The following is a 10,498-nucleotide window of genomic DNA, read 5'->3' as shown; positions in this document are numbered from 1 at the left end:
ATCAAAGCTACTTAGTTCTCAAGCTTCTTAACTAAAAATAAATAAATAAATAAATAAATAAATAAATAAATAAATAAATAAATAAATAGATTTTCTTGAAAACCCCTCTCTGGTCAGCAGTTAGATCACAGAACTGGGGCTCCCAAGCACACACTGTGAATCCCGACAGGACACACACACCCCCAGATCAACCCATGGTGGACAACTCAGATTATAAGGATGTCCATCCGATTCCTTTGTTTCCTTTCAGAGGAGAGAGAGCAGAGTCATGTCATGTATCCTCCATTTAACATGCTTATCTCTAGGGCATCACTTACATGGTGAGGTGAGGCTCAAATACAAAACCGACTCCCTCTGCCACACAGCCACAGTGTACATAAACTCAGCAAGTGCTCTTCTAGTGGTAAACTTGCGTGTTTGATTTTTTTTTTAAGGAGTTATTTCTGGTGTGTTTTAGTCTGCTGCCAGTCAGTGCACAGACAGTATTAAAACATTCGGATAGTCGTTTCCACAACAAATAGGTTGCTAGTTCCAGTTTGGAACAAGTTCTTTTTCCTGGTGGTTTATATAACTTGCCCAGAAGTTATTTTTAAGTGAGTTATTTTATTAAGACTACACAAAATTCCTCCACTTCCAAGATCCCTCTGTCTTTAGAAGTGCAGAGGTTGGACAACACCGTCAGGTTAGAGTTCAGTGCAGCCACAGGCGGCACAACCTTGGGATCACGATTATTCTGTAAGTTTCCCCTTCTTGACCTGCAGGCTATGGAAGCTGAGGTCCTCCGCTGACATCTATGACAGATGCCAGACCATTCAGACCCCAAAGTCATTAAGTCCTTGCTTTGTCAACCTGACAACCTGAATTTCATCCCCGGATCCCACAGTGGAAGGACACAATCAACTCCAAAATGCTATCCTCAGACCCACACACAATGTGCTTGCCCATACCCAAACATGCTGTACATAGACACACACGCAAATAATAAAAGCAGAAAATTCTCAGCCTACAGCAGGCGCAAGTGTTAGTTCATATTCCATATTAAACAGGAACAAAGCAACAGATAAATGATTCACTTACTCTGAAGATAAGAAACCAATGAGTGCATTAATTTGCATATGTGACTTCAACGCAAATTAAATAGTATTAATAATTACATAAAATACGTGTTCAAGTGCACAGATAATTTCCAGCATCAAAGTTTGCCAGTGGTGGATGGGTGTGTGTTGTGTGGTGCATGTATGTGGGCATGTGGGTGTCCACATGCAAAGACCAGAGGGGGACTTCTGGCATCTTACTCCATCATTCACACCTCATTCATTGCCTTGAGGCAGGGGCTCTCCCTGACCGAGAAGCACACCAATGGTTAGTCCGACCTGGCTGGCCAGCCGTCTTTCAGGATCCACCGATCTCTGCCCCATCTCCCTCAGTACTGGAGTTACAGACATGTGTAGCCATGCCTGGTTGTTCTGTGGGTGCTTAGGATTTGAACTCAGGTACTCACGCTTGGGAAGTCACTGCTCTTACCTACCGAGCCATCTCCCCAACCATCAAAGCTCCTTGACATAGTTTTTTTTTTTTTTTTCCTATGAACAGATGGGTTTATTTAGCAGCAAGTTTGAAACTCTTGCCTTAAGCAAGGGTAATTATATCAGGAGCAGACAGTAATTAACATCAGGGACAGACACTTGTCTGCACAGTCCAATATACAGAAGTTCCTCAACGCCGATCAAAAAGAGAATTCGGCCCATGTTACTTTGATGTATCTGCTCAGTTAACCCAAGCTGCTTCTTCAGAGACTCTCAGGTAGAGTGAGGGAGCCTGAAGTAGACCTTTAGAGAGTCATAGATGGCCTACAGAACTTCATCATGGTGTATGGCTCTGTCTCATCCACAGAGGAGCAATGCCCTTGTAAAATGCACTTAAGCCCTTCTCTCTATACATTTTGAGGAACGGCTTTCCTCAATGCGTTAGCACGGCCAGGCTGGGATTGAATGAAAACTTTATAAGCTTCCATAGGAGCCAGGGCAATGTCAGCAAAAAACTCAGCACTGTCAGAAGCAGCCAAATATAGAACAGAGTGCCATAGATGGGTGTTTTCCTCACCAAGCATGTTGCTATATAAGACTTTGAAGACTTCATTAAAAAAAAAAAAAAAAAAAAAAAAAAAAAAAAACTTGCAGAGCCCTTTCATAAAATAACCAAAGTTGAGTCCATCTTTTAGCCAAAACACAAACACCACCTTTTCAGTGTAATAGAGAAACCATCAAACATGCCCTTGCACTTTTGAAGGTCCACCTGCATGCGGCATTTTACAAAATCCAAGGGAGCAACGGCAGTACCCCACGACCTATGACCCCACCAAAGCCACACGGTGCAGTAATACTCCATGGGGCCAAATTCAAAAGTGCACTCTTCCAAGGCAGTGGCAGCAGGTGGCAAGAGCAATGGGGCCAGCCAAGGGGAGGAGGGGCTGCCGGGGCCAGAGAGCCAGTCAGGCCTCAGCTGCAGGTGTGGAGCTTTGAAGAGGTTTGCCACTGCCTGGTAAGGCAAGGGTGAGACCATATCTTGCCTGATATGGAGAACACCCAACTGCTCACTATGCAGGGCTGCTTCTCACGGAGGTGGAATGGCTCCCTCCCCTTCGAAGACACAAATTATTTTCAACAATGTTGCACTGATGAACCGTGCCTTGCCCTTTCTGCAAAGCTTTATTCTGACCAAAGTTGCCTGATTCCTTTTATACTGGATTTTTCAGGATGACTTAAATAAAATTATTTAAGATGTAGGACTCACAGAACAGATAACTTTAAGTCCTAGGTCCCTGATAAATGGCAAGTTCCCATTGATATTATTATTTCAAGAGTGAAGACTAAAATGTTCACATTTATTAAATTGCCGAGTCTTCAAGGGATACACACAAAAAAATTCTGCAATGACAAAGATTCAAGGAATAGAAGAGTGAATATTATTTTTTATGTATATATTTATTTTGCCTACATATGCCCAGGTACCATGTGTGTGCTGTACCCACAGAGGCCAGAAAGAGAGCATGGCATCCTCTGAAACTGGACTGGAGACACTTTGCAATAGTCACATGAGCACTGGAAGGGAACCTGGGTCCTCTGCATAGGCAGCAGGTGCTCTTAGGCTGAGCTGTCTCTTCAGCCATCGGGTATCTATCTTCACATTGATACCCACATGCTATGAGCTACTTCAGTCCAGAATCCTAAAGGCTAGATTAACTTTTCCTCCTTAGCCCACCCTTCTCATGCCTAAATGTAACCGAAGAGCTCTTTAGAACAAACTGTTCCCACAAGAAGCTTTGATAGCATTTGTCAAGCTTTCTAATCTCTAAGTTTCAGAACTCCTACTCTCCTGTAGCAAATCTGACTGGAGTCCAACAGTTCCCTTCAGAGAGGTGAAGGTCTGTGCCCAAATTTAAAGAGTCCAAACAGTAATGAAAAGCACATTGTTACAGGATTGATAGAATTATTTCACTCAACAAGCAGGTCCCCCTGGGCATTGGGTGCCATTAGCCTATGTTTGTGTGTGAGAGTCATTACGTTATGAAAAACCTAGTGCCAGATATATCAAGACTCTAACTGGTGCTGGGGAGACTCTGTGGCCATGTTTCAATTTTTTAGATTTATAAGTTAGAAATTAGATTTAAAAGAAATAATAAAAAGGATGTTTCTATTTGTTAGTCACCTATAGATGAGCCCATAACATAAAGTCCTGTGTTCCTACATATCACCTTGTGACAAAAAAAAAAAAAAAAACCTTGTTCTTCAGGGATTGACACAAGAAAAAATAACCCAGGAATGATTAATAATGACTAAGTGTCCAATAAATCTTATTTTTATGGGCTAGCAACCCAACAAGCCCAGACAGTTCTGATAAAGCCTGGCTTGAATGTAAAATATCAAAAAATCTGGACAAATTTGAATAAGTCACTTCAACATCCCACCCACTGTCATCTGTTGCTTCCACAGCCTGGGCTGAGATTTCCGTTGCATTGTTGCGAAGCTTAATAATCACCATGTCCCTGTGAACACAGTTAGCTGCGTCCACCCACTGAGTTCATTCTCTTTGGCAGGCCAGGATGAGCTTATAATTAGAAGAAATCACATTGTCCTGACATTTGGAGAAATGAGGCTCATCCACCCTTCAGCAGTCACCCATGAAGCATGCCACAAACACTTCAAAACTTGTTAACCTCTCCTTGGCATTGAGTAAATTCATTTGCCAATATTTTGCTGGGAATTGGTTCAGAGGCTTTGCTTGGGAAACAAATATCTCTACCAACAGAAATTAAAAAAAAAAAAAAGGAAAGTAAGCAACCTCACCCCAATGTACCCCAACTATCTCTTGGTAATGAGAGAGGGAGAAGGGAGAAGATGAGAGGGCAAGAAGGGGAAATCCTTAATATAAATAAAGATTTGTTAAGGGCCAAGAAGAGATGATAGCGTTAAAGACTGGACGTTAAAGACTGGATCTTGTCCACAGTAACACTCTTTAACTCCATGTTGTCAGAGAAGAGGGCGTTACATACATTTCACTGGGAAGCTGACATTCCCTGTGGTTGAGGGCTTGGCATGCCTTCACAACATACTTGGCAATGCTGGACGCCTTTCCATGAGTCCATGTTCCCGTCCTTCTTTGTACACAACAGTAGAACCAAAAGCCTCCAACTTGCCATTATAAAGACTGGGTTGGAATGTTGCATTGAAAACCTTGAAAATGGATACTCCAGTGATGCAATCAGTTAGCACGGTACTTAGAGAAAACCTTGGAAATCTGAAATACAGATTCACATCAGTCTCTTTGGGGACCACTAGACACACACAGTCTCTTGCACTATTTACTTGGCTCTGCCATCAAGTGTGGGCAGACAGTTGTAACAATCAAGGAAGTTCAACATAGCTTTTAAGGACACAGATGTTGGTGTCCAGTGAGATCTTGCTTATAGAAGAATGAATCTTGATCACTCTGTCTGAGTCTCTAGAAAAACTGTGTATTCGGGCCTCGAAGATGTACAAATTAAAGTCTCACCAATGAAGCAGAAATTCCTGAGGTAGGGCTAGCTGTTCTCTACCTGAGCTGAGGTGAAGGTGCCTTCCTGTGTTGCAGAACAGAAGCAATGACAGGAAGTGGATGCAAATCCCTTAAGTAATCAGAATGCAACAGAGTCCAGAGCAGCCGCTACCCACGACAAGGTGATGCTCCAGAAACAGCCTGTTGAGGACTAACCCTTGCCATGAAAACCATCATGTTTCCTGTTGGGACCAATAGCACTTGCCTCATTCCAGGCTTTCATCTTTGAGAGTTAGATGTGGGCATCAGGTCAAGCATAGTCACCCAACAGACAATGCTGGCTCTTCCTCAGCATTAGCTGCTAATGCTGAGGAAGGGCCAAAGCAGAGAGAGCTCTCTGCTCTACAGTGCCTTCCATCTCTGTAGCTCTGCCTACTCATCAAAAGCCTAAAGCATGTGTGTTTCCTTCCAGCTTAGAAAGTAGGTTTAGATATGCTATCCCGTCTGAGCCTCACAATACATAAGTCAGGTGTCGAGCTCTTTCTTTTCAGTCTGCAGAAATGGAACCTGGGAAGTTTTACCTAGGTCAGAGGACAGTCACCAGCAGGTGCTTTGCTCTGAGACTGGTTTTTAAAAAGAGATACTTTACACTTTAAATTCTAAGAGTCATAGATATTTGATGTAGCATGTTGGTGTTATACAATTTCCATATTTCTGACTCTCTTCATCTCTGCTGTATTTCAAAGTATTTCTAACTTTTTTTTTTCATTATTTTTTTCACACACCAGTTGGAAATGGCTTGGCCATTCTGAATACATCATTTAGAATCCCACCCACTCAGTATGAATGTATTATAATTGTTACCCTGTTTTATTTCAGATTCACGGTGACCACATGTCACTTGGCATTTAGCATTCTTCATGTCCTACCATCCAGATAGTTCCCTCCCATGATCCCAGTAACCAGTCTATTGCTTCATGGGCTTCAAGTTTATTTACACTACAGTTTCAAATTATAGAGCGTGAAAGTAAGCATACATCTGATTGAGAATGATAACCTTTACTACGGTGACACACTTGTCATTTCTTACAGACCTCACCATAACTCTGCTGCCAGCACTGAGCTGAGGCAGAAGACCTTGCCAACACTAACACTGAGTGAGTTGATATTTGACACATCCCACTTAAATCTGAGTCAGAGTAAGCAATCTGTGCCGGGATTGTTTGGGGTTCAAAATTGGCACTAGGTAAAATAAACACCAGTGACAAAGGTCAAGATGTGGGCAGAGGAGAGTTGGAAAATCTGAAAATAGAAAACAACCTGAGAGGTTGAGAAATGGCTGGGAGAATGGGGAATATTACAGGGAGTAGAGCAAGAAGCTTGAAAACAAAGGGCGAGCAGCAGCTTGTGCAGGCAGAAGGATATGCATCTGTTGGCCATGTCTCTTCATAGATTCTCTCAGTCCAAAGCTGGACAGGACATGATTATCATCGTATCTACGTTTGTTATCATTTTATCTGTGAATACAAAATCTTCAGCTACAGAGAACTGGCATATATAAGACGTCCATGTGACTCACAGCCTATCAAAGAAAGGCACAGAAAGCTATGAGACAATCCATTCCAGACAGAACAAGTCCCAAGATACTAGGCGAAAACTTGTGTAGTGTGTTTGCAAAATAAGGAAGAGAACTGGTTGGTAGGAATAGATGAGGGGCAAGTTAGAAGACAGAGGAAAGTGGGGCCTGGTCTAGGAGGACCTTATAGGTCTCAGTAAGTACAAGGCTTTGGAGGGTTTTGAGTAAAGGAATGTAATAGATCAACTTTGAAAGATTATCTCTGCTTACTTTGTTGAAGCGTGTGGGCTAAGAATAGCTAAGAAGGAAAGGCCACTTATACTACTATTACAATGGTTGGGTAAAAGGTTGTGGTGCCTACAAACAAAACAATGGCCTGGAAGATGAGGAGAAGTCCTGGGCTCCATTTTGAAACTAAAAACCATGGGATTTGAAGTGGAGACCTGAAGGATAAAATCAGAGGTGACACCAGAATATCTGGACTGGGAAACCAGATAAATAAAATTCCTGCCTGTTATCAGATATAGAAACTAGCAGAGAAGGCTCCAAAAGGCTTAAGAAAGAGGATAAGAGCACTGACCCAGCCATGGAAATTATCATGAGGTACTAAAATGGACATGATAACTCAAGGGAAACTGTTTGCCATAGACCCGGTGCTTCTTATTTAATGTGGAGTGTGTGCTCCCTTACCCCATAGTAGCATGGTGAGAAAGGAGACACTATCCTTTCAAGTTGCGATGTTAATGACTGTCTGAGCCAGTGTTTTGTTTGTTTGTTTGTTTGTTTGTTTCCTGTGAAGAGACACTGTGGCCACAGCAACTCTTATAAAAGAAAGCATTCACCTGGGGTGTACTTAGAGTTTCAGAGGTTTAGTCCATTATCATCACTTCAGGGAGCATGGCAGCACACAGGCAGACACAGTTCTGGAAAAGTAGCTGAGAGTTCTACGTCTTGAGCCAAAGGAAGCAGGAAAAAAAGAGACACTGGGTCCGGCTTGGGCTTTTAAAACCTCAAAGCCCACACCCCAGTGACACACTCTCTCCAACAAGGCCACAACCTTCTAATCCTTCTCAAGTAGTGCCTGTCCTCGATGACCAAGCATTCATATGCATGAGCCTATGAGGGCCATTCTTATTCAAACCACCACCGTGACCATTTTTATTACTACCCAAATTAAAATCTCAACTATGAAGACTCAGAGAAACTGACAGATGGGGAGCTGGTACCATATGGGCAGAGGTATGAAGACAGAAGAGAAATCAAGCCTGATCACAGAGACGTAAAACACATTTGCCGACTAAAGTGGTGAAATGCACCTTTACAGATAACAGAGCCTGGGGCTGCCTGTGCTCTCCCTTCTATTAAGTCTTTCACTTAATAAGTCATTTTCTTATTATGATGCCTTACCGCCAGGCTGTTCCTGGCCAGAAGATCTGCCTTTGCTCCTCAGAAATTATGATCAATTGCTTCACTAAGCAATAGCTTGCTTTGTTTCACGTGATTTAACCCTACAAGATAAAATCTGAATTTCTCAGTTTCCCTAATGGCTCATACACTTACTTCCAAGAATATAGATAGTAAGTAGTACCCAGAGATAAATCTAGCATTAGCACCAAGGTGAGTGGGAAATGGGGGAAAAAAGTTCCATGCTACACAACACAGACCTGCTCTCTGTTGCTCCACTGTTGCTGAAAAAGGACCATTTTAGGTAGCGTACATATATAGTGTACCATATTCCCTGCTACCAACAAGAGCAGGAAGAATGAAAGCAGCATTTCTCAGCAGTCAGAACAGTATCCTATGGGCAAATGTACTGAAACTCTAGTTCAAGTCCCACCATAGACAATTACACTGACCCTTTTCCCTTCTAACTCTCACTTTCCTCAAACATTAAACAGGTTTGTTATTTATTTGTTTGTTTGTTTGTTTGTTTGTTTATGGTGCAAGGGCACTCAGCTAGCCAGCTAGCTGCTGAGCCATCCCCTGAGTTTTCATAATCCTGAAACTCCCTGACTCTGTGATACTTCATATTCAAGGAGATTGTTCTATACTTTCTGTGTGGTTGGTTGGTTGGGAAAAGGCCATGCTTCGTAGCCCAGGCTGACTCACACTCACTACACACCCCATGCTGGTCTCAAATTCACAGAAATCCTGGAATGTCACCCTGTCTAGTGCTGGGATTGAAAGTGTCACCAGCACACCTCACTGAAGGAACTCTTACTTTTTAAAGGGTTAAGGAAGAATTTCAAATGCTAATGAAATTCAAATCTTTATCAGCAAGCTCCCACTACGTATATCTGAGTGTGTCCGGAAGTGACTGGTACACAAAGCCTGGCCCCTTGTTATCTCAGTTCCGCAACCTGGCACATATTCAGTGTCCCCACTCCATCAAATGGAAACTCCATCCCATCACGTTATTTATAGTTTGGTTACCTGTCACCCAAAGGTCTCTATGTTGAAGGCTTGATCAGACATGGTGCTGGAGAAGAAGCTAAGGTTTCTACATCTTGATCCAAAAGCAGTAGAAGGAGAGTATTGCCACTCTGGACGTAGCTTGCACATATATGACCTCAGAGCCCACCTCCACAGTGACACACTTTTTTCAACAAGGTCACAGCTCCTAATAGTGCCACTCACTATGACCAAAATTCAAACACATAAGTCTATGGGAACCATATCTATTCAAACCACCACAGTCCCTCAACTCGTTAAGTTGCTGGGGTTTCTGACCAGTAAGAGGTAGAGTCCAGTGGGAGAAATATAGCTTATTTGGTATGTGGATTTGTAGACAATAATAGGACTCCAGCCCCTTCCTGTCTTTTCCACTTCCTGGTCACCAAAACATGAACGGCTTTGTTCCATCACACATTTCCATCACACACAGTCCCATGTAAGCTCAAAAATCAACAGGGCCAATTCAGTCGGAACAAAAAACCTCTGAATCAATGGACCAAAGTCATCTTCTCCTCTATTTAAGGTGGTTGTCTCAGCTGTTTGCTGCAATAATGGAAAGCTAATACAGATTCTCAGATGGAAACTTCGGAGTCATGCTGACTCCATTTTCCCACATCTCATCTTCCAGAAAATTCATCCTTGTCTATTTTGCTACGGCCACAACATCCTCGTTGTCCTTTTTCCAGCATACATACCACGCTCCCACCTCAGGCCTTTGAACTGAACTTCACCCATTAGACATGGCTTTCCACCATGTATCTTGGTCACTTGCAATGTCCACCTTAACAGAGAAGCCAAGCACCCTAGATTCTTACCCAACTTCTATCCTCTTTACAATGCTTCATTGTTCATTATAGTCCATATGTCTTGCCATATAATTTATTCTTCCAATAAAATTGTTATGAAAATGAAAAAATTGTATTGTAACTACAGTAGTCTAGAACCTAAGCAATGTGGCCAGCCCATCATGGCTTCTCAGAAAGTCTCTGATAAATGAGTGAATGAACAAAACACTAGTGGTATCTCCCTCCTGGAGTCCTTCCTAGAAGAAGTGGCCTACTGTAATTCCCCCAATCCTGACCCTAGAAAGCATCATGTCAAAAACTAGCCAGTCAATGTGTTCTGAGGGCCTGAGTCCTTTTGTGCACCGTGCTTGCCTTCTCCCCTTGAGCCCTCCAGGCACCGAAACTGATGACAGTGCAGAGTCTCAGCCAAGCTATTGCTCACCCTGGGACAAATGCAAAGGCCATAAAGCGTCCACTCCTTGTTTCCTAGCACCTCAACTTGAAAGCAGAGAAGATGTACAGAAGGAGCCTGGTCTCGCAAGAAGCACATGCCGAGGTGTAGGTATAAAATAGGAATGAAGTCAGATGGGGAACTGGACCTCTGTAGGTTTTGGGATCTGTCCTGGAGACCCCATATGCCTTTATAGCT

At 42.8% G+C, this 10,498-nt stretch overlaps 1 pseudogene; it reads right to left on the bottom strand.

The window, feature by feature from the left end:
* Positions 1 to 1,831: 1,831 nt before the first annotated feature.
* LOC129678899 (phosphate carrier protein, mitochondrial-like) lies at positions 1,832 to 2,562 on the bottom strand (annotated as a pseudogene).
* Between the last annotated feature and the right edge of the window lie 7,936 nt (positions 2,563 to 10,498).

Source organism: Psammomys obesus, unplaced genomic scaffold (genome assembly GCF_907164565.1).
Source record: "Psammomys obesus unplaced genomic scaffold, mPsaObe1.curated_primary_1811, whole genome shotgun sequence".
NCBI lineage: Eukaryota > Metazoa > Chordata > Mammalia > Rodentia > Muridae > Psammomys > Psammomys obesus.
Note: the sequence above shows the minus strand (reverse complement) of the source record. Positions and strands in the feature narration are given on the sequence as shown.